We start from the raw sequence: 27,821 nt of genomic DNA, 5'->3' as shown, positions 1-27,821 counted from the left end.
AAGTAATAAACCTACTTTGTGAAAAAAAAACAATATTTATGAATATCACATACTGAACCTGGTAGGTGGTAATCCCTGTTAGAAAAACTAATTGGGCTTCTGCTAAATCCTCCTGTTTCCATGGGGAGAGACGTTCTGTAGTGTACATCATGCTGGCCTGTAAGGATAGATTACTTTTAACAGTTTTATATGTAGAAGCCTGGAGAGCTTGGATAGGATATCTGATTACAGCTGAAGTATGGAGTCAGGGTATATTTAATCACTAAATTAACTACATTTATATATATTTTTCTTGTCTGCAAAGCACACAACTGACCTGAAACAGATTTGATTAAAATGTCCCTGTTCAAATTGCACTTATGTAAGGCTTCAATGGCTTGTCATGTTCTATAAAACTGAAACAATTGTGCCAAAAACTTGTGAATCTTAACATGTTCTTGAAAAATATTGCCAGTAATACTGATTGTCTCCAATACCATTTGTTTTAGGCTGGACATTTACAAAAGTGACTATTAGCTGTCTATTAATTAATATACCATAGCATATATAGCATAATATAAAAATATAGGCAGAGGTAGTATAATACTTGCCAACCCTCCCTGAATGTCAGGGAGACTCCCTGAAATAGGGGTGATCTCCCTCACTCCCTGAAGAGTCTGTCATTCTCTCTGATGTTGAGCAAGTTCAAGACTTTGGTTGACTTCGCCATCTGTGGCATGATGACACAGTTCAGAAATTGTGTCTTATGTCCATGTTTTGATGCCTGTGGAGGTGGCCATTTTCATGGAGACCAAGATTTAATCAAAGACTGACAGGTAAGACAACATGACTTCAGTAATGGAGAGAGAAATGTAAAAGACACTTCAGTCTCTAGAGATTCATTAGCTGCTTTTCTTTAACGCATAGTTGATTCCGGGAGACTCCCGCATTTCTGGGAGACCTCCAGGGCTTCTGGGAGAGCAGGGCAACCTCCCGTTCTCGCCCCCGAAATAGATAAGTGGTGGGGGTGGGGCTTAATGACGCAAATATCGCACCATCTTTCCCCACCCCCTGCTGTAATTGTGACAATTGTTTAGAGGTGGGGCCAAAATATTGTGATTTGTCAAGCCCCGCCCCTACACACCCACCTCCCCCGGGATCTCCCTGAAGCCTACGAGAAAAAGTTGGCAAGTATGGGTAGTATTGAGTATTGAGCTCTACACATAACCATACTGCAAAATCTTTTTTTAAAGATGGATTATTTAAAGTGCATCTGTTGTCTACAAGCTTTGGGCTGGTCCAAAGGTAACCCCTGCTTGCCTAGGTGGGTGGTGGCTGTATGTTAGGTTTAACTCCTAACTTGTAGCACCCATGTGTCAACCACCCAGGGTCCTGTGAATTAAAGTTAGCACATACAGATTAAAACACAGTAGAGCAGGTGTAATGCAGATGCAGAAGGTGTATTGGGGCATAAATACCTCTGATGGGCACCGGTTCATCTTGACTGGATAAATAACAGTCTGTTTGAATCAAGTTATTTTACAATTATAAAGTTATTATATAGTTTTATAAAATTGCTACATCACTCTGCAGTAATATCACCATCAACTCAGTACTCTGTGAAGCCCAAAACTTGTCATAAGAGCTAACACTCAGGCATAGTGGGTCTGTCACTCTCACTCCTCCTTGCTTAACCGTGTATCACATTATAAACTTCAATTTATGCCAGTACAGGTTAAACAGCATTATAAATTGTGATTTTGTGCGTATTATGCGCAAAATCACTCTGTGCGTGCCCAGAACTGGACCATACAGCACAAAAAGCAGCAACATTCAATTAATCTTTGAACCCAAAGGACACTTATTACAGCCTACGATTTCAGCGAGGGTAAGGGGCATATGTCCATAGTCAATGTACAGCAACCAAACTCAAGCACACGCAGCAGGGTCCGATTCAAGCTCTGGGTATCTCCAAGTTACTTGTTTTTCAGTCCTATCGCTTGCTCCAGCTACAGGGCTAGTCTAAGTGCTGATTACAAGTGATGACGGCTCTATATGCATGTTGTTATGTCCAATACTTTTGCCACCAATAAAGATTGTCCAATGTGATTAGCGTGGTTCCAAAACACAAGAGATATTTACTAGCAAAAAATATAACAAAATGTTGCAAAGTATAAATGATACATACGCAGCGCACTGAAATCCAGGAGCAGTCATCAATCCTGAAGACTGTATTGGCAAAGAGGCTGATCCAGTACCAATGGCCCGTTTATATACAGTTTGGTTAAAAAAACAGTGATGATGTCACAATTACACACGGATAACACCAAGAAAGTTCTTCATTGGTTCAGAGTTTATGTCCCAGTAGAATGCTGGTCCTAAGGCGAGCTCAGGGAGGACAGAAACCTCCTCAATTCAAATGATCCTTTTCCGAATGTGAGGGCAACTCACTCCAACAGCTGCACATGTGTTTCTTTCTGCTGAAAAGCTGGTTTAAACTGACCCATTAACCGAGTACTTTTGAGAATAATCTTATAATTATAACTAGCTATCACTATGTGCGATCGTTGCTCCGATGATACCGGATTTCTGCTGGTAAAATGTGGATTAATATGAGACCAAACTCCATACATTTCTTAGAACCTGAACCATAAATACTTTTTATGTAGATTTATCTTTGTATAAATAATCTCTAAGTTCTTAATAGTAAATGAATGTAAGTTGGATCTTTATTAAATGCGACCTATTTACAAACGTAGGTGTGGATGTAAGTGTATGTGTTGTTTACCTGTGTGATTGCGTAATTAACCCTGGTATGATGTAGCATACTAATTGTAATCACACTGTAAACCAATGTTGATTAATCTAGAACGACTTCATGCAATTATTCGACTTTGATAATGCTATAACGTATATGCAATCAGTAACTACTGTAAAAATGTATTTTATGTACAGTAAATATTAATAACATCCTAATAAATGTATTTTATGGAGAAAAATGGTAAACAAAAAATATTTTTAATGTTTAGTCCTTAATTCAATATATTTTTTTAAGTGCGTTCTTTTGAAAATTTACATTCCACATTTGTACTGGACGTATTCTGCATTATCCTGTATATTAGAGCAGAGCAGACTTACACCCATATTCATCAGCGCACATATATTCAGGTGCGCTCCTTGTTGAATTCGGGAGTGCGCAGACCCGAATTACATGCATTCTAAAACAAATGCACATTGCGCTCAGTATGCATGCCTTGATGAATGAGGCCCAATGAGCGTTTGTAGAAATATCCCCATTTTTCTATCTCAAGTTAAAAAATAAACCAATAAATGTTTAATTTAGATAGAATGTGCTCTTTGAAATGACAGAGCTATAAAAAACAACTACAATTAAATAACAAACAGAACAGATGGCAGTATGAGTTTATTATCTAGCATGAGGATAATGTTCTTAAAGTTAAGTTGATTAATTAAGAACGTTGTAACAAGAAGAAACACATCAAAAGTATTTTTCTTAAAATATGATGTCTTAATAAAAAAAACTTCCCCCATAAAATATACAATAAAGGCCAAAATAAAATGCTCTCAAAATGCATAATAAAAATAGTTATACATAGTTAGAAAGGAACTTAAAAAGTTCCCACTAACGTTCTAGATGCAAATCAAGCCACAGCTTTATATAAATGTTAAACTACTTCTTTCAGTTCCTCAATAACAAAGACATGGTTTCCTATTTAAAGCTTTATTAACCTTTTCTTAAAAATCATGCAGCCTGCAAATTAACTTGAATGCACCATTGGGATCTTGAAAGTAGAAAATATTAAGCACTATATTGAAATATGAGTATGTCAATAATGTACTGCTGTTGTTGTTTTCTTTACCTTGCGGTAAATCTCTCTTAGAATTGAGATAATGTTATGCTTACTGTTGTAAACTGAGTTTCTGTTGAGGGAATAGCAAGAGATGTGCGCCAGGAGGGCCTAAATAGAATATTAAATGTCAGGGCCCCAAATAAAATATCAAATTGATAAATAGAAATGTACATACCTTCCCCAAGACAAAAGTTTTGGATTTGTTTCTTTAAATCATTAGGGGGTATATTTACTAAACTGTGGGTATGAAAAAGTGGAAATGTTGCCTATAGCAACCACTCAGATTCTAGTTATCTTTTGTTTAGTACATTCTACAAAATGGCAGTTAGAATCTGATTGGTTGCTATAGGCAACATCACCACTTTTTCAAACCCGCAGTTTAGTAAATATACCCCTTGGTCATTTAGCCCAGTGGAAGGTAATTAGGTTCAGCAGACATTCTGTCAGGAAGCTAATTTAAGATACGCAGATCACAGCCATGCATTGTCAAATTAGGCAGGCTAAAAACAAAGGTTTTAGGTGTAAAATAGGGAAAGCTATGTGCTAGAACAACTGTTTAGGCCAACACAACAAATAGAAATATTAACTTCAAAGAAAATGTCTTCATATTTAATATTTTGGGAAATCAGTGTGCCACCCTATACTGATTGGCAAAAACCACAACAGGGTTGCAAAGCATAGATACCAACCATACAAGGAACAGCCGTAGTCACATGTCTTTTGGAATGAAATCTGATATTGTTGAAATTCGATCATATTTGGTATGTAAATGTTCGGGAGGTTATGACCGGATTATTAAAGGGGGAGTTATGCCTCTGGGATATAACTGAGAAAAGTTAAGAAAGGTAAAAAATTTTGGAATATTTTTGGGCAAACCATAGTTGACACTGTTATGCATTTATTATTTGTATGTCAAATGTCATTATTTTATTTATATCTAAATGCCCTGTAACTTTGTATATTAAATCTAAAAATGTAATAAGTCTTGTCCTTGATACTCTAATGAATCCATTAGGCTGTTATGAGGAATATTGCTTGACCATGTTAATGCTTTGAATGCCGCTGTGTTAATTGTTGATACATTTGTCTAACAAGCCTAGTGTGTGCTTGCCTGTACATTTGTGTAACAGAGTCTTCAAGTGTTAAAGTGTTAACCCTTTGATTGCTGGTGTGGCTTTTGATAACCTGTGGGTAATAGGGAGCATTGTGTGCCAGTGGGGGACAGAATATTGGGGTCCTATTGCCCTTATTCAATAGGTGTTGGTAGAACCTAAGTGTGTGTGAAATTGCGCGTGCTGTTTTTGGGACGATTCATTAGATCTATAACCTGTGTGATAGTTGAGAGGAAGATTGAGCCCTGGAATCTTGTGTAACTTCATACAGTAAACACTCAAAGTCACTGGAGCTGGGAGTGCATGCGTGACAGTATGGCAAAACCATTAGACTTGTACTGCTTATCTTTGCAGCATTAATAGTGGAAAAATAGTAATTAGTATTATACCAGTTCTATTTTCACATTTAAAACACGTGTGATAAAACAATTGTGTTTTGAAAATAATATGTATTCTATTTCTTGCACTGCTCACTCTTTGTCTCATATTTCATATCTTGGCGCATCAGGCCTGATTCATTAAGGAAAGTAAGGCAAAAAATTGAGTATGTTTCCTCCTGGACAAAACCATGTTACAATGCAAGGGGTGCAAATTAGTTTATTATTTTGCACATAAGTTAAATACTGGCTGTTATTACACCTAGCACACAAATGCTTGATAGCTTTATTTTTATTTCTTAATTTTAAAGTTGACCACATGCCATATCCCAACTATAAATCTGTCCTCACATTTTAAATTTAGCTCCCCAAGGTGCCAAGGTGCAAAGTTACTCATCATTTTTGTTTTACTTTCCTTAATAAATCAGGCCCATCATGTTTTTCAGTGGAAGATGTGTAATACTGACCAATCTAATTTGTGTGCCACTGTGGGAATTGTGACCCAAATGCGGAGATAAAGACTACTCTGCCTGTAGGTGGATATAAGTTTACTTATATGGAGTTATACGATATGGGAAGCACCTTATGGCTCCTTACATAAGCATTTTCTTTCCTGATCTGTATGTGCTTCTGAAGTGTGTGGAACTCATTAAAAATGATTTTTTAAGCACATATGTCATTACAGAACGTGTAGAGCACTGTGCTTTTTAAGGACTGGAATTAATTTAGATGCTTATTATATGCAGCTGTTACTCTGGAGGCATGTACTGTATTATGTATATTTCATTTGACCTAGCAGCCAGTACTAGGTACATTATCCTCTATATAAAATCACTTCAATTGCATAGTTAAAAGTCAGAATTTCAGCAATGTTTGAGGAATTGGATGAAACTTTTATGTGTTCTACTCACGGAAATGAACCTGAAAAGAGAATTTTTATATTTACGATAAATACGTTTCTCTCTTATCCTATCTGGGGGACAATGTTACCATGGGTTGTATGAGGGGAGCATGGAGTTGGCACTTAACTAGTTAACTTGTTAAATGTATCACTGCTGACAGACCCCTCCCCTCTGCAACCCCCTGTAGCTCCTCAGTTTAATTCTAAAGCCCCAAGGAAGAAAGGCGGAACAACCACAGACCAAACAGCAGAAGAGCAGAAGGGAGGGAACACAGTGTCCTCCAGATGGAATCAGAGAAGCAGATTTATCGTAAATATAAAAATACTCTTTTCTCTTTCATTCTATCTGGGGGACACTGCTACCATGGGGATGTTCTAAAGCAGCCCCCTAATGGGAGAGACCACTCTGACAGCCCAGCCTGTGGAGCACTACGGCCAAAACTGGCGTCCGTGGACGCAAAGACATGGAATTGATAAAATTTGGTGAAATTATGGACCAAGGCGGCTTCTCTGCAAAGCTGGTCCGCTGAGGCCCCATTTCACGCCGCCAAAAATACCCCTACTGAGTGGGTGGAATGGGCAGCTATTCAGTCTGGCACAGGTTGATTCGCACTGACATAAGCCTGGTTAATGATTGATTTAATCCACCTGGCAATGGACTGCTTTGTTGATTGATAGAGAAGACTCCTGACTCAAATAAAGACCTGGAAGTCGTAAGTGAAGGGCTCCAGCCCCCCACCCTCGCAGACTGTCGTCTGTGGTGACTATGATCCAGGACCACGGGGCAAAGGACCTGCCTACCGCCAGGTGTTCCTGGACCAACCACCACCGAATGGACACCCTCGCTTCGGATGACAAGTTGCAAATGCAGATGGGATTCTGAGCACTTTGTTAGGAGGTCCCACTGGAAGCAGCGGGAATGGAATCGACCGTAAGGAATTGTTTCGAAGATCGACACCATTTTCTCTAGGAGTCGCATGCATAGGTGGATGGATGGTTTGCGACAGGCTAGAACCCGTGAATTTAAGTCCTGTAATAACTGTGTCTTGTCCTCCGGGACGAATAATTTCTGTTTGCTAATGTCCATGATGAGCCCCAGAAAGGTCATCCGCTGGCAGAAGATCAACTGTGATTTTTGCAAGTTTATTAACCAGCCATGGTGCGCCAGGACTTTGATGGTAAGGGTCAAGTGCTGTTGTAACAGATGAGGTAATGTGGCCTTGATAAGGAGGTCAACCAGGTACGGTACTATTTTTAGCCCTCTGGAACGAAGACAAGCTGCAATTACAGACATGATTTTTGTGAACACCCTTGGCACTGTGGTAGGGCTCGGAATTGGTAGTGCGCCAATCCCACCGTAAATCTGAGAAGAGACTGATGTCCCTCTCAAATGGGGATGTGAGTTTTTGATATCTATTGATGTCAAAAATTTGTCTGCTTCCAATCCATTTATTACTGACCTGAGGTATTCCATGCAAAACCTGTCCACCCACAGGTTCAACATTTTTAAATTTAAAATGGGTCAGAATGAGCCATCTGGCTTCGGGACCAGAAAGAGTTTTGAGTAGAAACCCTGTCCTTTCTGGTTGGCTGTAACCAGGCAGATGACTCCAGCAGAAAGAAGAGAGGTGACACAGAGCCGCATCACCTGTTTCCTTTCTGGGTTGCGGGGCAGGATGGTTGCAAAGAACCTATGCAGGGCTGGACCTAACAGGTCTATAATATACCCCCTCATCATGATACCATGAATCCAGTAGTCTTTGCAGGACGCTGCCAACTGTTCCTTGAACAAACGCAATCATCCCCCCACCTCTGCTGAAGCAAGGAGGGGTGGATGACAGTCAGGCTGCTGGTTTTTCCAGAAGCTTGGGTGAAGGGCCCCTCGTGGAGTAGGAGGACTTACCTCTGTGAGAGTGTCCCCTGTTCCCTGTTGGTCTGCTTCTATTCGCCTGGCCTCTGGTAGAGAAGCCACCCCGAAAGGGATGCCTAAATGAACCAAATCTAAATTTTTGGTTTTGGTACATTTACTGAAAAGGAAAGAACTTTTGCCACCGGTGACCTGGAAAATAATATTGTCCCATTCAGGACCAAATAACACTGCGCCTGAATAAGGCAATATCTCTAGAGATTTCTTAGATTCTGTATTTGCATCCCAGGACCTCAGCCATAGGGTCCTTTTGGCTGCCACAGCCGATGCAGATATAGAAAAAGAAATAAAGGCTGCATTCTGGGCAGCTTCGTATAGGTATCCTTATGCTTCCTTTAGGTGAAGGGTAAGGGGAAGTAAGTCTGAGTTTTGCAATCCCTCCGCCAACTGGTCAGCCCATGCTTCCATGGCTTTTTCAACCCATGCAGTTGAAAGCATGGGTATGAAGGAGGTGCCTGCTGCTACATAAATGGATTTTAAGAATCCTTCTACTTTATGGTCGGTAGCGTCCTGCAGGACAGCTTTTCCTGGCACCAGAAGTGTAGTGTGGCGCACTAAGCATTCAACTGGAGTATCGACCTTTGGAATCTGTTCCCAACGGGCCATATCCTCTTACTGTAATGGGTACAGGGCCAGGAATCTCCATGGAATAGTAAACTTCCGATCTGCCTGTTTCCAAGCAGCTTCCACGATTTCCGTTAGCTCCATAGACGGTGGAAAACGGATAACGCATCTTCTCATTTTTTTGAAAAGACTCTGATCCGAAAATTTTGGTTCGTTCAAATCCATGAAGTCCATTGCTTGATGCACTGCCAATAGACAGGAAAGGCTTCCGCTCTTCTTCTAGTGATCTCTCAGAATCCGAGAGGGACAGGAGAGGATTAGCAGACAGTATAGGTCTTGGTGAGTCCAAGAAATGGTTTAACCGATCTAGGCCTCTGACCAGGGATGAGGACCAAGCCAGTTCTCCTAAAGGAGAGCCTAGGTTAGTGAGAGAGAATGATGGACCAGCCGGTGCCAATTCGGCTGTCTCAGTGGTCACTGGTATCCTGACTGTCATGGGAGGGGCAATTTCCACTGATGTGGAGGGGAGAATAGCAGTAGCCACTGGTAACTCTGCAGGCTTAGTAAGCAGCTGTACCATTGTGGCAACCGATTGCACCAGAGAAGATGTCCACTCCGGTTGCTCAGGTAGTGGTAGTACATTAATCAGGGCCTGTGTGGCTTAGCCCCCAAGTTACAGTCAATACAAAGCGCACCCGGATCCTGTTGTCTAATTGGTAACTTAACTTTACACTTTGAACAACTGAAAATACGTTGCACATGCTGTTTTACCCTTATCAGACATATTCAGAATGGGGAAGTGTCACAATAATGAGCAATATAGACAGTCACACAAGATACAGGCTTGATATAAGTACAAGTATACTAACTAATATATCGCAGTCAAAAGTAGTATCTTGTACAGATGTTCACTGACCCCCGTGTTCTGGTTTTGGTTTTGGCTGTGGATCTGGATTAACTTTGTGTTTTGGATTTGGTTTTGGATCCCTATTTTTTTCTAAAATCCCTTTTTTTTTTTTGCTAAAATCACGTAATTTTGCTTTTTTTCCCCCTACATTATTATTAACCTCAATAACACTAATGGCAAGTAATTTGCAGTCAATTTTGACTATCTCACAGGTCACAATATTATTTTCATACACTTGCAAACAAAGACTGCAGCGACCTGGCTGGATGCTAAGTGACAGAGCAATGACTCAAACACCCGGCAGTTCATAGCACATCTAGGAAACATTGCCACACAGCAGTGGCAGAAAGGAAAAGTGGTGCAATATGGAATTGTCCAAGGATCATGAAATATGTTATAGTTCATTTGATCGCTCCACCCATTCCTTGAATAACTGTGGCAATTCTACAGCTAATACATGGCGGGGGGGCTGACCCACTTCCACCCCGGGATGCGTGCTTTTATCAGACCCAGACCAATCCAGGGTGCCAGACAATGCACTAAAAAGAGCCATTGTAATTCACAGCAAAAAGCAAGTTCATCACTGAGCTTCGAATCAGCTCCAATTCCCAAAAAATTATAATATAGTTAGGTACCTTAGACATAAAGTGCAGATTACAAACACTTTGTGCAATACTGATGAAACAGCAGCAAAGTGGAAGGTAATACATATACACGTTTATTTAGACATCCATGCTTACATTACTGCGGCTTTACAAACGCTAGACAACTGTTGTCAGTATTTGGGTAAAAATAATTCCACACATAAGAGGTGGATTTTTTGGTCTTATGCCCAGGCATGACAATGGCCTTCTTCTTATCACGTGCAAGAACTGCTTCCACTTGTGCAGAAATTACACAAACAACATCATCCTCATCACCATCTTCATTAGCGCCCTCATCAGCTACACAAATATCCCCCTCATCCTGTTGCAATTCCAAAGTGGCATCCTCAATTTGTGTATCACCGGCTACACTTGGGCTGTTCATGCACACATCTGCAGATATGCTGAAAATGGCCTTCATTATGGGTACACTATCAGACAGGTCAGGATTACACATAGCACTCATGGATAGACTCTCCTCAGGGATTTGTGTCATTTCTGAATCAGAACATACATTTTCCTCTAATGCCTTACTTTTCTTCCTGCTCGGCTTTTACGCGTAAAAGTATTTGGACACCACTTTTGGAGTCTGAATGACAAGATCTTGCTTGGTCATGACTGACCTTACAAGAAGATGCCTCAGTGACAGTTGCAGAACTAGCACTCATAGAGAAAGGCGAAGGCCTCATTCTTTCCCTACCACTGCATTTGTATAATGGCATGTTGGCAATTTTATTTTTTTCTGCAGATAACTTTGCCTGGATTACAGGTCTTTTTTCCTTGACCAAGGTAAAGGGTGTTTTTTTACATTTTTGTTTCCCTTACTTAAAAACACTATGCACTTTAACATAGGCTTTAGCAGATGATGTAGAGGGATTATTATCATCATGACTGATGCCAACAGCTGCTTGGTGCTCCTGGTCTTCTGTGTACTGCTGTGAATCCATTTCATAACACAGTACAATGTGACTGCAGATTAAGAACAACACTGCCAGCCCTATTATTTCTATATTATTTTTATTTAAGCAATGACAAATAGCAATGGAGCTCTCCTCTTTGTGTTTTACCTATATAACACTGTACCATGTGACTGCAGATTTAGAAGACCAAGCCTGCTCTGTGTTGTATACAGATCACTAGAATGCACTGGTTTGTATACAGATCACTTAGAATGCTCTTTATAATATAGAGATCACTAAAATGTTCTGTGTTGTATACAGGTCCCTAGAATGTTCTGTATTGTATACAGATCACTAACATGCTCTGTATTATAAACAGATTGCTAGAATGCTCTGTATTGTATACATATCACTAGAATGCTCAGTATTGTATAGAGTACTAGAATGCTCAGTATTGTATAGAGTACAAGAATGCTCTGTATTGTATACAGATCCCTAGAATGCTCTGTATTGTATAGAGATCCATAGAATGCTCTGTATTGTATAGAGATCTTGACTATCTCACAGGTCACAATATTATTTTCATACACTTGCAAACAAAGACTGCAGCGACCTGGCTGGATGCTAAGTGACAGAGCAATGACTCAAACACCCGGCAGTTCATAGCACATCTAGGAAACATTGCCACACAGCAGTGGCAGAAAGGAAAAGTGGTGCAATATGGAATTGTCCAAGGATCATGAAATATGTTATAGTTCATTTGATCGCTCCACCCATTCCTTGAATAACTGTGGCAATTCTACAGCTAATACATGGCGGGGGGGCTGACCCACTTCCACCCCGGGATGCGTGCTTTTATCAGACCCAGACCAATCCAGGGTGCCAGACAATGCACTAAAAAGAGCCATTGTAATTCACAGCAAAAAGCAAGTTCATCACTGAGCTTCGAATCAGCTCCAATTCCCAAAAAATTATAATATAGTTAGGTACCTTAGACATAAAGTGCAGATTACAAACACTTTGTGCAATACTGATGAAACAGCAGCAAAGTGGAAGGTAATACATATACACGTTTATTTAGACATCCATGCTTACATTACTGCGGCTTTACAAACGCTAGACAACTGTTGTCAGTATTTGGGTAAAAATAATTCCACACATAAGAGGTGGATTTTTTGGTCTTATGCCCAGGCATGACAATGGCCTTCTTCTTATCACGTGCAAGAACTGCTTCCACTTGTGCAGAAATTACACAAACAACATCATCCTCATCACCATCTTCATTAGCGCCCTCATCAGCTACACAAATATCCCCCTCATCCTGTTGCAATTCCAAAGTGGCATCCTCAATTTGTGTATCACCGGCTACACTTGGGCTGTTCATGCACACATCTGCAGATATGCTGAAAATGGCCTTCATTATGGGTACACTATCAGACAGGTCAGGATTACACATAGCACTCATGGATAGACTCTCCTCAGGGATTTGTGTCATTTCTGAATCAGAACATACATTTTCCTCTAATGCCTTACTTTTCTTCCTGCTCGGCTTTTACGCGTAAAAGTATTTGGACACCACTTTTGGAGTCTGAATGACAAGATCTTGCTTGGTCATGACTGACCTTACAAGAAGATGCCTCAGTGACAGTTGCAGAACTAGCACTCATAGAGAAAGGCGAAGGCCTCATTCTTTCCCTACCACTGCATTTGTATAATGGCATGTTGGCAATTTTATTTTTTTCTGCAGATAACTTTGCCTGGATTACAGGTCTTTTTTCCTTGACCAAGGTAAAGGGTGTTTTTTTACATTTTTGTTTCCCTTACTTAAAAACACTATGCACTTTAACATAGGCTTTAGCAGATGATGTAGAGGGATTATTATCATCATGACTGATGCCAGCAGCTGCTTGGTGCTCCTGGTCTTCTGTGTACTGCTGTGAATCCATTTCATAACACAGTACAATGTGACTGCAGATTAAGAACAACACTGCCAGCCCTATTATTTCTATATTATTTTTATTTAAGCAATGACAAATAGCAATGGAGCTCTCCTCTTTGTGTTTTACCTATATAACACTGTACCATGTGACTGCAGATTTAGAAGACCAAGCCTGCTCTGTGTTGTATACAGATCACTAGAATGCACTGGTTTGTATACAGATCACTTAGAATGCTCTTTATAATATAGAGATCACTAAAATGTTCTGTATTGTATACAGGTCCCTAGAATGTTCTGTATTGTATACAGATCACTAACATGCTCTGTATTATAAACAGATTGCTAGAATGCTCTGTATTGTATACATATCACTAGAATGCTCAGTATTGTATAGAGTACTAGAATGCTCAGTATTGTATAGAGTACAAGAATGCTCTGTATTGTATACAGATCCCTAGAATGCTCTGTATTGTATAGAGATCCATAGAATGCTCTGTATTGTATAGAGATCTCTAGAATGCTCTGTATTGAATACAGTTCACTAGAATGCTCTGTATTGTATACAGATCTCCAGAATGCTCTGCATTGTATACAGATCACTAGAATGCTCTGTATTGTAAACAGAGCACTAGAATGCTCTGTATTGTAAAGAGATCAATAGAATGCTGTGTATTGTATACAGGACACTAGAATGCTCAGTATTGTTTACAAATCTGTACATTTTTCTGTATTGTAAATTGGTCAATAGAATAAACACTGCATTGAATATTGGACAGGTGGCTGCATATGAAGTTGCTGGCTGAAATAACAATTTACCATATAATTTCAGCTCTATAAAACAATCTTGGCATTAGACAGTCCATGCCCAATGGGGTTTGACCATGTCTATCTTTTACAGCGGTGCACTTAACATGCCAAAAATGTCTCCTTGATATTCATTGTCTTTGGGCGACATCCATGGGATAACCAGACACATCTTTGAACAAGATGAACATAATTACTCACTGCAGTTTGTGAAGCTGATATATAGGACATCAGCCAATCACTTGACTTAGCTTGCTACAGAATTCATGTAGAATTATTAGTGTTGTTGATTTGAACATTATTTTTCTATATGAAACAGGAGCATACAAGGTAGACAACACAAATTCAGAAATGAAAATAAATGGGTAAACTCTTCCATGAGAGTGCTTTCAATCTAGTGGAAAAGAACTCCATAATAACAACCTATTTGTGCTGCAGGCTGCTCAGTGGCATGCTGTGTACAGATATACACACGTATTTGTATTGTTGAGCTTCAATTTCAGTTACAGTTTGAGTATGATTTTATTGTGCTTGTGGTTGGGAAGAATTACGGACTTAGTCGACCAGCTATATAGTGAATTTGCATACATTTAGAGGAAGTGACAGAGGGCTTGGCACCTGTTTTAGCAACAGTCTCTTTCACTTTCTAAACCCACTCGCCCCTACATTCAACCCACTATCAAACCCTTCGATGACACTGTCAGTTATAAAACTCATTTTAGTTATCATCAGCTTATAGTAATTATTTCTAAAGAAACAGGGGAGTTCTGAATTGAATCTATCAGTTGGTATTTACATTTAAGAACAGATGTGCCAGTGCAGTTTATTTTTAATGCTGATATTAATGTAAATTTACATAGAAAAATGCTAAATTCTACTAAAGCCTTTAAGGTGTTTCATATTACTTAGTATTGAAAGACAGCATGTGGCTGCTTTGCTATCAAGCAGATATTTATTCTTACAAGAACTGAATGTATCAGTTTATAATTGTGTACTAATACACCTAAATTGCAAAACAAAACTTCTGTAGTAATAATCTACAGATTATTTACTCTTCTATGTAAGATCTGCAGAAAAGTGTTTCAGTAAACTCTGGATAAATATATAGAAACATTGTCTGGCGTCTCATACTGAGAAATTAAAGATTTGTCCAAAACTTATTTTGTGCTGATTATATTGTGTCTGAAACTTTTTAATAAACTATGTTGCTCCATTAACATGCTTAACGGCTGACATCCTTTCCTTCCCTTAAACTCTTAACTCCAATTAAGTAATCATAAAATAAATGACACAACAATTTAGATGTGGCGAAAGTAAAGTAATTTATTTTGTATGGTGGTGGAGAAAGAGAGCAGACAGTTTGACATCCGCCAGGCAAACCAGGATGCCCCAGCATTTACCATGGGACTTACGCAAACTGGGGACAACCAACACACCCCGACGCACATATCTATCTTAAATGGGGCAGCCGCCCCGGGCACTACAGAACCCGCCCCCTTCTGGGCTAACGGAAGCAACCACAGGCCAACCTGCCCGGGCGGTACTTGGACCGAGAGTATAGCCAATTACATCAAAAAGAGGTGGGTTAAGTGTGCCCGCTAACGTAATATGCCCTCACCACTGTCCGTCGACTGCACTGCGATATCCGGCCCTGCCACATACGTGATGTCCACCAGACACTCTCACATACCAAGACTGCATTCAAAACTGCAGATAACCAAACCGTCTACCTACGGTCTCCAAACAACATCCAACAACAGGGAGGGTGATAAGAGACTGCTTATCCTCCGCCCATCCAATATATCACCACCGAGGATCCCTCCTCTGTGACATTAGATGGGCGTACTCCCTTAATTAAATTATTAACCCCACAGTATCACTACAGTCCACAGATCCAGCCTCAGCTTTTAAAATGCCTCAAGCTTATATTCAGCTCTCAGTTCTTAATACTTTCATATAGGGACTTAATTGCTACTGACATAACAGCGCAGGCATCTGATTGGGACATAGAGGGCACTGAACTCAAATTACAAATATGTCTTTAAGAGCAATGTGTATATAGTTCAGGTAACTATTGTGTCTTGGATTGGTAAAGATGTAATTAGTGTCTTGCATCTGTGCTGGGTATTGTTTTGGTTTGGGGGGGGGGTGTAATGTTAGTGATCAAGCAGAACTTGGTAGTGGCTTAGAGGAGCAGAGACCTATTCAAAATGTTGCTATGAGGACCAAAATGTTCTCGCTACCCCCCCCCCCCCCCCCCTCCTCCCCTTGTCCTAACATTCTTGTATCAGTGCTTCGATTAGCTGATAGTGCAGCTATACTGAAATATTTGGCATTGTTATGTTGTGCTATTTGAAAATACTATAAGTGAAAGACTGTATATTTTTTTTATTGTATTATTTTATTTAATATTCTTTAAACCTATCTGGATCCCTAGGCCTCCCTTCAGCTCTGTATAGTATCAAAATGCTACCTAGAATATTATGACTACTTAAGAGTAATAATACATGACATTATGTATCAGGGTAGAAATCTGTCAATACTTTGAATATTATACAAAAGTACTGCTGCAGACACATTTGCTCTTGATGCTTATATAAGCTTTTGAGCCTAATCTATTATTTTCAGTAGCTGTTTCAGGTCGCTGATTCATGCGATGTAATGCTGTCGCTTAACTCACCAGCATTATAATTTCTCAACTAAAAGCTTTAAAAGCCTTAGGATATGCATAGTGATTGTTGCTGAGCTAATACACAGTAAGCACTTAACTGAGATCCAAAGTTAGACCACCATTCAAGAACAGTTACATGTAATTATATCGATGTAAATCAATGGAATTACTTGAGTGTTTTTATGTAAGATTGAAGGCTCTTGTTTAGAAATGTAATGTTAATGCAGCCAGCTTGCTGTTTTATAATGATGGAAATAAGATTCTTAAAATTGTTTTCCACTTTGATACAATCCCCCACTTCCCATTTGCTAAACACCCACCATGTAGTCTATCAAGGCTGTGTTACCTAGGACCTCCATAGGTACAATATATTAAACCAGCCACTGCTCAGAGAAATGTATATGGGAAGCAGTAGCAATCTTTCAGAGCTGGGCAATTTCTCCTGTGCTATGTATTCAGCAGCTATGGTTGGTGGTATACATTGAATGCTGTACCTAGCTGGAGGGCAGTGGGACCAGGGCCGGATTAAGGGAATGGAGGCCCCTGGGCTAAGGGGGCCTCCATTCCCCCCGTGAGAGACGCCCCCCCATGGTCCAAACTGCCCGCGCCCCCTTCCCCCCCGTGATCCGAGCTGCCCTCCCCCCGCACTTACCTCCTTCCCCGGCACGCTGTGCGCTCTTTACTGAGGAGATCTTGTGAGAGTGAGACTCACGAGATCTCCTCAGTAAGGAGACTACAGCGCGCCGGAGAAGGACCTCAGTGAAAGTGCTCAGCAGCACTGATCGCACCAGGGGCGACCCCGACCGATCAATCAATACTGTTGCTGAGCACTTTCAAGGGCCCCCTGGATGCCATAGGCCCCTGGGCTGTAGCCCAGTTAGCCCTATGGTTAATCCGGCCCTGAGTGGGACCTATCCAACTAGGGGGTAAATGTATCAAGCTGAGAGTATTCCGGCGGTTTTGAAAAGTGGAGATGTTGCCCATAGCAACCAATCAGATTCTAGCTATCATTTTGTAGAATGTACTAAATAAATGATAACTAGAATCTAATCGGTTTTTCAAACCCGCCGGAAAACTCTCAGCTTGATACATTTACCCCCAAGTGTTGCATTCAATACTCCCCTCTCCTCCTATGTAGTTTGAGCCTCCCGTTCACCCAACCTTCACAGGTCTATAATATGTTTACTTTAAGGAAATTCTAAACCATGTGTGTTGTTGCATTTGGTATAAATAGAATTTGATGTACTGGTATCTCATTTTACCTTGAAGCTCTAGCTCATAAATACAATATGCAAATGTGCAGAATAACCCAATACAACACTAAAAATAATGTAATGTGATATATTATCCCCATGAATTAATGGCAGGAGCACCATAATTTCTAGTAAAATAGAGAGTCCAGGGGGTATATTTACTTTTGGCAACAGTAGGCACAATTTTCCCACTGACTTTTATAGATACGTTTGGCCTATAACATTTCACAGGATATAGAATAACCACATTAATCTCACATTTTTCTGTTTATACAAATCATTTACCATCCCCAGTTGTGTCAGAGCTTATAACAACACACAAAGAACGACGGAAGGAAGAACAATTTGAGAAAGAGACTTCTAGGGCGTGTGTGGTTAATATGTCTAGATCAAAAGATAACACAAACTCTTTATCCTTTATTATAACACATGTTGGTGAGTTCATTTACTGATGCTTATATGTTGACTACAATCTTCTATGCCTGGTTCATAGAGTGTATTGCAATTAAAATATTATTACAACTAATACAATTATAACACCATATTTTTCCAGCTAACTAGAGAGACCAGGAGTGGTAGGATGTGTAGGTACCACCCAGTTCTCTAAGAGCAGTGGCGGAACTGTCGGCGGTGCAGCCAGTGCACGGCATCAGGGACCATAGAGATAATGGGGCCCGCTGCCTCCGCCCGCTGGATAAAGGGGAAGTCACATGCCCCCCTCTCTCTCTGTGGGGCCGGCCACTGGTCAGATCACCTGTTAGTAAGTGATCTGCTTCTTCTCTTTCTGTGGGGCACTACTGATGCGCAGTGTCATCTTGTGTAGGCCCGGTGAAAGGTCCCATCATCCTTCAGTGTGAGAACGTTATCTGAAATGGGAAAGATGTAACCTTGGGCTGCTATAAGGCTTCCTAAATGTATTGCTTCAACTGCATGACACAACAAAGCATGGTTATGTGTTCTGTTCTTTATGTAGTCTGCCATTAGTCCAATGATTTGTTTTATACTTCATTCACTACATCATTGCGGTGGTTACAATTATCAGTTAATAATGTTACTGGGAGCATCAGCTCTTTGGACAGGTACTTTTGTATATACTTTTATTCATGTAGTACACCAATTTATTTCAATTTTATGTTTTCTATAGGTGCCCCATTACTAGTGTTTTATTGCCAAAGAAGCCTGCAGTGGTTGGTGTCTACAGACAATAGGGGAAGGAGTGATTATCCCTAGACTAATCTTGGATGTTAAAAAGCCCTTGGCATTATTTGCTCTAGGTATATGAACTAAATGTGGAGGGTCTTGATCACCCATTCACTTAGAAGCTTTAGTACCCTTTTAGTATAAGAGGAAATAATACCAATGTACTCTATATCTTTTTATCTGCTTATGTGTATGAAGTCCTGCTAATATATCTCCACTGTGCACATGGAAGTACTCCTCGTGTGTACTGATGAGTTGTAATACCAGGGAGGTAGAGTGGTTAGCATTGCTACCTCAGAACGCTGGGGCGACGGGCTCGATTCCAAGCAGGGCATTATTTGTGTGGAGCTTGTATATTCTCTCCATGTTTGCAGGTTAATCAGCCAGTGACAAAATGGACCCTATTGTGTGTGATAAAGACAGTACTGTAGATCAAACTCTCTCCTTACACAGTGTCCCTTTTTTGGATCTGATGATTAGGGGCCTGATTCATTAAGGATCTTAAATGAAGAGGATCCTTATTTCAGTCTCCTGGACAAAACCATGTTGCAATGAAAGGGGTGCAAATGAGTGTTCTGTTTTGCACATAAGTTAAATACTGACTGTTTTTTCATGTAGCACACAAATATCAACTTCAAATTTCAGTGTACAAATAAGCTATCAAGTATTTGTGTGCTACATGAAAAAACAGTCAGTATTTAACTTATGTGCAAAACAGAACACTAATTTGCACCCCTTTCATTGTAACATGGTTTTGTCCAGGAGACTGAAATAAGGACCCTCTTCATTTAAGATCCTTAATGAATCAGGCCCTAGATATCAATATATATAACTCAGTCATTGGCTTTCTTACTGTTAAAATATCCAATCTGCATCCACCTGTTTTTGTGAGGCCTGCTGTATATATGTTATTGTTATCATAACACTTTATTGGTATAGCAGCAACATATTACATAGCGCTGTACAATCACAGAATGTTTATTCCGTCACTCATTTGTGTTCTCCAGGAGCTAAAATTACTAGTTAGGGCTCTGGAGCTCTCCAATCTAAAAGTAACATTTTAAGTTAGCAGCGTCCACTACTTTCCTGACAGATTTAAGTCACAATTTATATGATATTTTAGGGAGAACACGACTCTCAAGTCAGGTGCTGCCTAAGGCACCAGAATGCCTGGACACACCCTTGTCATTGTTATAACATATTCCGAGTGTTTAGCGTACCTGCCAACTTTTGAAAAGTAATTTCAAGGAGACAAACAGAAGAACAATAATGCACCGCAGACAGCTCTGCCCAAGGGGCATGTCATGCTCTCATCCAGGGGCCAGGGGTATGCCATGTTCACACCCTATGGACATGTCTAACTCCACCAATAGTTGTATCTAGTATCACCCACGGGTGAGTCCAGTACCACTACGTAGACCCATTAGTACTCTGAGTAGCATGAAAACAGAGGCGGTTTATGTGTGAGAGGCTTGCTGCCAGAGGCCATATCGTGACGCACAGCTGAAGTGGCATGTTTTAAAAATCTGCATAATGAGGGGGACATGTTTAAAAATGTTCATATTGAGGGGGGAAAGTTCTAAAAACCTGCATAATGAGGGGTGGGGGGTATTTTTAAAAGATGCATAGTGTTTTCAAAAACAATTAATTACTATACCCAACTTATGTACTAGACCCAGACAGCACATATCATATTGGCTGGCAGTGAGGACGTTAGAAACCTTTCTTACTGTGCTGCTGGCGGTACAGTAGTACAGACTTTACTTCCCATGTGCTGACAGGCAGGGAGAAGTCCTGTGCATTGTTTCTCTGCTCATCGATGGCCGGATTCTGGAGAAGGTACACCATGTGACACTATCTCACTGCGTCATCAGTGGCACATGCGCAGCCCAACATTTCGGGAGCCTCCGCAATCTGGGGGCTTAGTCTACTCTCCTGGGAGGTCTCCCGGACATTCCGGAAGAGTAGACAAGTATGGTGTTTAGTGACACCAAAAAGAGTGTTTCACATCGAAATCCTGGTGAATAACCTTTTTTGAAATAAAAAAAAACAAAAGCTACCATGGGGGGGGTTGTTTATGTGTGTGCGGATGTGTGTGTGTCTATGTGGGGGGGGCAGAGCAAATTTTTTCCCCTGGGCCCACAACTCCCTAGTTCCGCCTCTGTCTAGGAGGGTTCCTGTGCAAATGGGCAACTCCTGCAAGAGATTTATTGTATTTAAAAGATGTACATCAGAGGTTAAGGGCGCTGAACGAATATCAATGATGTTGAGATACATGTTGGGGCCATAGTGTCAATCCCACTGTCAGCAAACAGAGCCTTTGAACAAGTCGCTTAGTGTCCCTTTATTCCAGAAGCCAAATTATGATTGTGAGCTCCGGAGACCCATCCCCAGCTGTTTCAGGACTTATAACAACACACAAAGAAGTCGGAAGAAAGAAATATTTGAGAAAGAGACTACTAGGTCATTTGTGCTTAATATGTCTAGATCAAAAGCTAACACAAACTCTCCATCTATCATTATAACACATGTTGGTGAGTTCATCTACTGCTGTTTATATACAATGGCTACAATATTTTATTATTGGTTCCAAGAGTGTATTACATTTAAAATAGTATTACAACTAATACAATTATAAGGCCTTTTACAAATGGTGTCATCGGTCTATTTAAGGAAGGGTCAAACAAGAAGGAGGTTATTAGATATACAAATGGAATGAGATTATTGCCCTTCTGTTTCCAATCTTACAAGAGGGTGCCAAAATCAAACCCCCATTCTATATGATTGAGACAGTCAATAATCGCAGAAAGCAGTGTTTGACACATAAGGTTATAATGGAAGGTCTGATAAAAATATTTACTTATCCCCATTTCATGGTTGGGGTGTACAGTATGTTTGGGCACTCAGGATGTTGGGAATGATGCTAAATTCACTATGATTTAAAGGTCTATTTATCAAGACGTCCTCCGATATCACAAAGATCGAAAATCTTTTATCCGGCGATTTATCAAAACAATATCACAAGGGCAGCTGAGTAATGCTCAGCTAGCTCCCCAGTGACACTGTCCGGCAGCTTGCCAGGCCACTGCTGGACTGCACATGCGCAGCGGATCTAGAAACCTGGACATGGGCTTCCACTTACAAATTAAAGGATAGTGACAAAAAATATATATTCAAAACTAAATAACTTTATTAAAATAACAGGAGGGGACCTTAATAAATAGGCAGAACAATTTTCACAGGGTTTAGGGCTTTTGTCAATTTGGTCAATAGGCCCCTTAATGTGAACGCAAGCCACTTAAAGCTAACACCACCTGACTATCTCTCCATTAGATAGTAAGGGGTGCAACTTTGTAAGAACAGCAAGCTGTGTATGCACACAATTACACCAGCGGGCCTCATTGTGCATTACAGTGAGAATATCATCATCACCATTTATTTATATAGCGCCACTAATTCCGCAGCGCTGTACAGAGAACTCATTCACATCAGTCCCTGCCCCATTGGAGCTTACAATCTAAATTTCCTAACATACACAGAGACACATGTATGCCAACCCTTGTAGTGCCATATATGTGCAGCATAAATGCTGCCATTATCATGAATTAACTAGTGTAGCCCTAATATTCCCCATACATAAGTCAGTGATTCCTCCTCTTATGTTATGAATGGCAATATAGCTCAAACAGCATGTCATAGGCAGGTCTGAAAATAACCTGCCTCTTTTTCTGACGGAATTTCAGGTGTTTTGAAACGGTCACACATTGCGGGCAATTCAACATTCCAGCCTCAAACAGCTCTATCATCATCAGCTATTTATATAGCGCCACTAATTCCGCAGCGCTGTACAGAGAACTCACTCACATCAGTCCCTGCCCCTTAGGAGCTTACAATCTAAATTCCCTAACATACACACACACAGACATAGAGAGACTAGGGTCAATTTGATAGCAGCCAATTAACCTACTAGTATGTTTTTGGAGTGTGGGAGGAAACCGGAGCACCCGGAGGAAACCCACGCAAACACAGGGAGAAGATACAAACTCCACACAGATAAGGCCATGGTCGGGAATTGAACTCATGACCCCAGTGCTGTGAGGCAGAAGTGCTAACCACTTAGACACCGTGCTGTCCTATAATATTGTAACATGCTTAACTTTAGAAATGTAGTGAACTAGCCCAGCCCTAATAGAGAGCAATTCAGACACACCACTGGTTTACCTGAAATTACGTGTCCTCCAAACTGAATGCATTGAAGAAAATTTTGTCTCTGGAACAGAAATAAATTATGAGAAAGACATAATTAGCTACAAACATGGAGCTAATGGAGAAAATTATTGAAACTGTCTAAGGACATGGAATATAAAAATAATAACCTCGATTACCCAAGGCTGTGCTCTTATACATAATAATTAGCATGCAACATTAGTTATGATAATTGCCCTTTACATTGTGCTTAAAGGCCTAAAATGTAATTTTTTTTATGTACTCGGCCTTCCTAGAATAAAATAAATCCTCCATCCATTATTTTCTGGAAAAAAGAAAACAACGAGAATAATAACTTAATATAAAGAGAAAAAGACACAAGTTTTACTACCTGCAGAATAGATGATAGACTCTGATGACGAGTGTACATGTTTAGGTCACCAAAGTTAATTATGTATTATGGAGCGTGCACAGATCCCAGTGCTGTAAAATACTTTAATATTCCTCTGCTGCACCCCTCCTCAGACCTCACGTCGGCCTTGCAGGGCCCTTTAATATTTCCGTAACATATTTCTATAATGAACCCTCATTCTCACAGCTGTGTCACTGCATCTTAATCTTGCCCTTAAGACCTACTTTTGATTCATTTCAGTCTCTCCCATATCCACTTCAATGTTATCCTTTAAAAGAAAAAGAGGGAATGAGACAAGCGCTATTTTTAGTTTTTACTTGAAGTTAGAACTTAAAAAAAAAAAAAAAGAATCTCCTGCAACTGGGGAATGTAAGAAGCCGTCTGAACAAGGCAGACTTTCCATGACTCAGATTATGTGTCAGTGCGGCCAGCTCCTGCAGCTGTGTGTGATTCCTGCCCACAGCTGGAGAAACAGAGGATTTTGTGTCTCACAGCAGACGCTGGATGGAATCCTAGGCCTTTTACACCCCGTTCATTAAGAACCTGTACTATATACTTATGTGTATCTGCATGACGACAACCATAGATGCAGACATTTGAAAGGTTTATTGCAAGCAAAAATGCAGTCTTACATTAAGCTTTTATATAACCAGTTTATCCATCTACTATGAACCTGCAGCACTATGGCTTAAATCTATAACTTTCTAAACTCTTCTTAGGTGATTTTCTTTTCAGGTGGCCAAATCAATTGCTTACCTACATTTCAAGAACAAAAAGGCACTTGTGGTTCAGTTTTGAACAGAACATGCACACACCTTAAGTTGACAGACTGTCAAGCCTAAATTAACACGCTTCCTAACATTTAAAAAAAACAAAAACATGAGACTATTGGCCAAATCCGTAAGCTGTCCAAGCCACAGCCATGATCTGGCAAGACACACACCTATTTACTATAAAAACGCCTTATTCTAATAGGCCTCTCCCATTTTGACCACTGCTAAAAACAAGTCTGTTGGGGGTACAACACACAGGCTCAACACAAGCACTAGCTCACTAGAATGTTGCTTTTCCTGTGCAACACCACCAGACACTCAGAGTCTGTGAGGGCGTGTACATTATATTTAAACATTTATAAAAGAGAAAGGTGAATAATTGGGAAGGAAAGAGAAGTACAGCAAAAAATATATAATGCAAAAAACATTTTTGCATACTATAAACTAGTTATTAATTATGTTTGAGTATTATTTTACACATGCACTCACTCTCCTAATGATTATAGTTTTACAAGACTTCCGGTTACTGCACATATATATATATATATATATATATATATATATATATATATATATATATATATACATTATTATTACCATTTATTTATATAGCACCACTAATTCCACAGCACTGTACAGAGAACTCACTCACATCAGTCCCTGCCCCATTGGGGCTTACAGTCTAAATTCCCTAACACACACAATAGGCCCCTTAATGTGAACGCAAGCCACTTAAAGCTAACACCACCTGACTATCTCTCCATTAGATAGTAAGGGGTGCAACTTTGTAAGAACAGCAAGCTGTGTATGCACACAATTACACCAGCGGGCCTCATTGTGCATTACAGTGAGAATATCATCATCACCAGTTATTTATATAGCGCCACTAATTCCACAGCGCTGTACAGAGAACTCACTCACATCAGTCCCTGCCCCATTGGGGCTTACAGTCTAAATTCCCTAACACACACACACAGACAGACTAGGGTCAATTTGTTAGCAGCCAAATAACCTACCAGTATGTTTTTGGAGTGTGGGAGGAAACCAGAGCAGCCAGAGGAAACCCACGCAAACACAGGGAGAACATATAAACTCCTCACAGATAAGACAATGGTCGGGAATTGAACTCATGACCCCAGTGCTGTAAGGAAGAAGTGCTAACCACTTAGCCACCGTGTATATACAAACAAAAGAAGTGTTTGAGAAGAAGAGAATAGAGAATTATTATGCAGATATCGAAATATCGATATATCGATTTATGCAGGTAATGTAGTAACTAGGCAACCAGGACATGCATGTGAATTACAGATAAGCCATGCACAGATGAGGCCAATAAGACCTATTGTAGAAATGACATCAGAGTTGGAATGAGCAGGAGAAGGGAATATACATTCAGGGCCCCATGTAGAGTCGGACTCAAGCCCTTAGTTTAAGCTGTGGGAAATGCCCATGTTATATATATAATGGAACAGACACCAAGAGCTCATTTCTTGTGTCTTATGAAGTGTGTGCACCTTGCATAGTTTTCCAAAGGTATCTAAAACAACGTGTGATTCAGAACCATATGTAAATTGCGGGATGCAATTTACACTTGCGCCCAAATCTACACGAGGCCCTCAGTAGCCGCTTTATTAGGTACTCCTTTCTAGCACTGGGTAGGATCCCACTTTTGCCCCACTTTTGCCCCAGAGCAGCCTATATTCTTTGTGGCATGGATTCAACAAGGCACTGGAAACATTCCTTAGAGATTCTGGTCCATGGTGACTTGACAGCATTACACAGATGTTACAGACGTGTCGGCTGCACCAGGACCTGATTAAGGGTTCTGGTCGCCCTAGGCTAACACACCCGTAGTGCTCCCACCCCCCCCTTTCCTCCCCGCCCAAAACATTAAAGGAAAATTCTGGAGTACACCACCATCACCAGCCTGCACCGGTGACACAGAGAAGCAGGCTGGACCCATGTATTCATGTAGTTTATGTCAAATTCCGACGCTACCATCTGCATGTTGCAGCAGAAATTGAGATTCGTTAGACTGGGCAATGTTTTTTCAATTTTCAACTGTCCGGCTTTAGTGAATCTAAGCCCACTGTAGCCTCAGTTTCCTTAGCTACAGGAATGGAACCCAGCATGGTTCTCTGCTGTAGTCTATCCACTTTAAGGTTCAATGTGCTGTGTGTTCAGTTATGCTCTTCTGCATAACAGTGTTCTAACATATGGAGTTTTATTTATTGTCTCCTCCTGTCAGCTTGAACCCATCTGTCCATTCTCCATTGACCTCTATCATTAACAAGGCATTTTTGACTGCAGAACTGACACTCACTGAATGTTTCCTGCTTTGCACACCCTTCTCTGTAAACTCTAGAGACTGTTGTGCATAAAAATCCCCAGAACTCTGCAGTTTCTGAGATACTCAACCCACCCCATCTGGCACCAACAACCATTTCACGGTCAAAGTCACTTAGAACACATATCTTCCCCATTTTGATGTTTGGTATGAACAACAACTGAACCTCTTGACCGTGCCTGCATGCTTTAATGCATTGAGTTGCTGCTACATGATTGGCTGATTAGATATCTGCATTAACAAGAAGGTGTACCCAATAAAATGGTAAAGTACCGGTGTTCAAGGTATGTCACTGGAGATTTCTGTGGTCATATTAAAGCACAGGGCTATATGCCAGAGGTCACAGACATCTGAGATATCTTTTCCATAACAATTACCAGGCGTACAGTATTTCTCATCATCCACTAGATTTTATAATGACCATAGAAGTAATGACATGAGAACTAGCATCACTTGTGTATTATAACATTATAAAGTTCTGGGTGGTAGTATTTATCTGTTGAGCCACATCTGCCACACAGTATTAGAGTTTTCCAGACAGCCTCTATTAGCATAAAGGTAGTCCACCCTTAACAAATGTCATTTCTCCATCCTATGTCTGGGTGTAGGCAGTGTGGGCCAGGATCCATCTAAGAGGTTGCTAGTAATAGCGTTTCCTGTTGGTGTAGTTGGAGATGGCAAGATAACCAAGTTCCTGAACTAGAAATAGAAGGCATACTTTATGGTCAAGGAGGTGGGGGAGAATACATCAAATGATGCATGACGCTTTATATCTGACTGCAGAATCCACTGATTACTGTTCAAATGTGTAAAAAAAAAATTGGAGCTTGTAGTGACAAATACATGTGGCATTTTTGGTGCCTGTTGAGGACATAAAAATCATCAACATCATCATCAACATTTATTTATATAGCGCTAGTGGATGAATTTTTAGAGCTTGTCTGGTTTTCAGAGAAAACAAAATCCTGCAACCGGGAATGAGAGGATGTGAGGAGAGTGAAAGAGAGAGATGCAGATCTTGTGCAGAATGAAGG

Source organism: Mixophyes fleayi, chromosome 8 (assembly GCF_038048845.1).
Source record: "Mixophyes fleayi isolate aMixFle1 chromosome 8, aMixFle1.hap1, whole genome shotgun sequence".
Taxonomy (NCBI): Eukaryota; Metazoa; Chordata; class Amphibia; order Anura; family Limnodynastidae; genus Mixophyes; species Mixophyes fleayi.
Note: the sequence above shows the minus strand (reverse complement) of the source record.